The sequence below is a fragment of the Adiantum capillus-veneris genome, chromosome 18 (genome assembly GCF_014529385.1).
Source record: "Adiantum capillus-veneris isolate H3 chromosome 18, ASM1452938v2, whole genome shotgun sequence".
NCBI lineage: Eukaryota > Viridiplantae > Streptophyta > Polypodiopsida > Polypodiales > Pteridaceae > Adiantum > Adiantum capillus-veneris.
The window spans coordinates 82,406,660-82,410,944 of NC_140948.1; positions in this window are offsets into that span (position 1 = coordinate 82,406,660).

Consider the following 4,285-nt stretch of genomic DNA (forward strand, 5'->3'; position numbering starts at 1 on the left):
GTCTGATGCTCGAGGATGCGATTCTTGAGCCAAAAAAAACCCTTGGAAGCCAATATTCCCAACTCTCAGCTCTTTCATTTCCACAATACTTTGACTTCACCGAGCCACTCAACCAATCGGATCAAAAACTGAGAAAACCATTTTCAACCTTCCCTTGGGCAACTGGCCCAAATTTTCGACTGGCACTACTTTGTCCACCAATTTTTGATTGACGTGATATCACTGTTTACTAGCTCCATATGCTACATGCTACATTACAAGGCCCTGCTGAGATTCAAAAACCATGTGATGTAACACTTTCCAAAGCTGCCAAACCGGCTCCTAGCAAAACTTCAGACCTTTGTAACTTGGTATTCGTGACTCTGATTGATGGTTTGGAAGGACCGACATGCTCCATACCACAAGCACTTTCCATCTATCTACTATAATCATTTTTGATAACACGTCATCATTTATCGTGTCCGTCCAGGATTTGCAACCACTTCCATTCTCAAAGCACCATATCTTGCAATCCGTGGCTCTATTTGTTGAGCCATCTCCCTCAGCACTTCAAGATCTACAATCCCAAGCAAAAAACCCACCTCTCAAATCATCTTTTCTTGCCATCCAAATTGGCTCTTTTGGAGTCCTTTCTGGCCTACAAAACCACACTAGTCATACACATTCACAATTGTCTTCCTGCCCAGGATCTTTCTATCTGCTCCATCACTTTGCCACACTTTTTCTAGCATATCCATACTTGCTCGTGCCATCTTCTATGGTCAACCAACTTTGGTTGCAACATCATTGCCCAACCCCCTTGTTGAACATTCATGTTCAACCACAAAAAATATTTCTTCATTTACAAGCTGCACACACCTAAAAAACACTATCAAAAAACCAAAACCATACGTACACACTTTTATTTTAGCCTATTGCGGAACCTCAAGTGGGTTGACCCACCCCCTGCATCACATCATGTCTTCCATGTGGATCAAAAACCTGGCACTGCTCTCTTCCATCCACCTTTAGTATCTTTCCATAGTGCTACACCCTAGCACATAGAACATCATGCATATAGGCCTCCCATATCCTATCTCCATCACTCCAAGCATCCAATGGTATCCAAGAATCTTCATACCAAGCAGCATCAAACACACTGTCACTCAAAATGAACGTATCCAAAAACATATCTGACCCTTCCCCCCATCCATATAGAGTCCTCTTGCGAACTTGGTATATTTACTTTCCTATCCGTACATGCAACTTTGCTCTTCTTTACAAAGCTTCAAAACCCATTGCACTGCTACTACACTTACCATGAAAACTCCCATTAGCATGGTTACCACCATAGTATTGAATGCCCTCTTTGACAACATATCATCTTTGACAAGCTTCAGCATATCAACTTGATCTTCTTTCACACTGGCTATCACCATATTATCAGACACAGAACAATGTATCTTTACCCTTACCAACATAGGTTCATTAGACTCTACTTCCTCACCATAAGATGTGGACACATCCACTCTATCTTCGCTTGTCTGCCAAAAGCTTGAGCTTGTATCTTAGCCATCATCAACACCACATGCAGACTATGTATCATCAGCCATAGAGTTGCAAGCACTCAACTCAATCTCATCCTTTGTCTCGAGATCTGGAACCTCCTCCGCTTCACCGCTTCCACTCTGTCCGCAAATTGTACCATCTGCTCTCTAGCATTATTCAAAGGAACGTGAATAGCCATACCTTGATTCGGATATGCCTTCTCTACTCGATGTGGAGACACCGTCACTATCTCCACAATTAGAGACACTCTGGTTGGAATTCTTGACATGGGAACTACCCCATCTCTTTGCAGCCACAAAACTCTTGGTTCTTCTTGCATTGCACCATTCATTTTCACCATCCTTGACTCGATTCTCATCACTTTAATTGGCCTAGGTATCGCAGCACTTGGCAACCCCTGCTTGGCTTGCCACTTCTTCAAGATCTTCTTGGTACAGCCTCTTGCCAATTGTACCGCCTCACTATACGTCACAGACCATCCATCGTAGCTTTATTTCTAACCTCCTCATGTAGGCACTCAAAACTTGCTTAATTTTAGATAATCAACATTGTATAGTAGTTACCTCCATTAGTTGTTTCCAAAGGGCTTCAAAGTACCATCTGAATGCTTGAAAATCCCCATCCAAGCTTTTCTTTAGACCGTCCAGCTTTCTCTTTAACTCATGCATCTGCACCTCTAGCATGTATTGGCATAAAAAAGACACTTCCAAATCTTTGCAATTCATCTTTTCTTCTTCAGATATTCCATCAAAACATTGTTTTGCATTTCCTTGAACCAGTAGTGGAAAAATTTGTACTACACCTTCTTCTCTTGTTGACCTGCTCTCTAGCATGAATAGACCATAGTCTAGGAGACAAGTTTTCGTATCCTCAACCCCAGTGAAAATGGGAAAACCTTCTTCTCTTGTCAGTCTACTCTCTAGCACAAACATGCCATTGTCTTGGAGCTAGGTTTTTGCAACCTTGACCCCAATGAAAATGGGAAAATTGAACCACACCATCTCTATCAAGACCTACTGTTCAAATCTCATACCTTTGACATCAGCAAAACCGTTGCTTTGACTCCAACTAGGAGCATCAGTGCGCTCCTCAATGGGCGCACCAAAAGATGGATATGGGAAAAGAGGAACACATTTGAAACACAAAAAAATGCATTTCTATACCCCAAGGTATACACAACGCCCCAATCCACTAGATTTCAACTTCAAAACTCAACACTATTACCAAGAAAACCATCGCTTGCACATGAACATACGCACACATGCATTGCAACACACCAAACAAGCCTGATGGTCCTGCTCAACTCAATTTGCAGCCTTCCATACGCACACAACCTCTCTGGGTGAAAGCATGAAATGGTGGTACAAAAAGGACTGTCCTTGACACAACATGGGCTTGGTGGTTCATTTGGGTATAAATTGGACCTTTTAATTGGAAATGGAGAGGGGCCATATATTTCTTTGTTTTTAGATGTTTCACTATTTGGAGGGGCCACTCAAAGAGAGGAAGTGGGGGGAGAGAGCTGGACCCACATTATGGTTATTGGCTTTCACGACCTCACCTCTCTCTCTCTCTCTCTCTCTCTCTCTCTCTACACACGGTTGTGTTGCTCTTGTGCACCTTTCATGCTCCATAGCCAGCGAACTTGGGCTGCTCTCTCGTTATCTCTCTTTCTCTCTCTCCACTAGCAAGCTGAGCCCTGGTTGCTAGCCGCTGCATCTCTTTCTCTCTCTCTCTCTCACTCTCTGCACCAGAAAGATGCACACGAAACCTTGGTTTTAATTGATTTTTAGTGACCACTGCTGCATCTATCTGTGTGTGTGTGTGTGTGTGTGTGCGCGCGCGCACGCGCTTGCTCCTTGCCAATGGACAATACTACAAGAGTTTACCGCTTGGGTGACTCATAGCTACTCTCTTTTGATGAGCTGGACGAGGAGGAATCACGCATGGATGAACAGATACAAAACCATCCCATTGTCAGTTCCATTGAGACATGTGTCACTAATCAAGATTTTCTTCATGATTATTGGGTTGCAAAGAAACACGAATAGAGAAGGAAAGAACGACATCCTTCTTTTGCACCTAGATTACCGAAAGCTAGGTCAAGGAAGAACATTTTTGCAGCGGTGGCACGATGTTGGCGCAAGCAAACACTCGAGCTATCAAGGAATGAGCAAAAGGAAATATTTCAGCAACTATTAGACCACCAGACATTTTCCGAGCTGCAAAAATCAAATTTCAACAATGTCGAAGACACTGTTCTATTAGGTGTGCGCAACATTTTGGCTCAAATTAAGGTCCCGCACTCAGAAAGTGAGTTTTTGTTAAGAGAACCTCTTTGACGATGATATTGAACAATAGTACAAGTATAGCCTCAGTAAACCAATCCAAAATTGCTAGTGTCCTGGGTGTCCATCGAAGGAATATAGCTGCTGCAACTTCAAGGCTGGAGAATAAAGATGAGGATGAACTGTTGCCATTGAGTGCTTGTGAGAGACAATTGACACAAGGAACCATTATCACTAATGAAACAAGAGATTTTGTGTATGCCTTTTGGACATCAGAAACCACAGTTTCACCAAACAAGAAGGACATATGTAAGAAGAGAATTGGAAGGAAAAGTGTTGTCAAACATCATGTGCATCTACTCGATGACTCTCAAGTACCAACAAATCTTAGCAATTGTAATTTATTTGGTGATTCTTAAGGCTGATTTGGTCAAGAGAGTACCAAATTT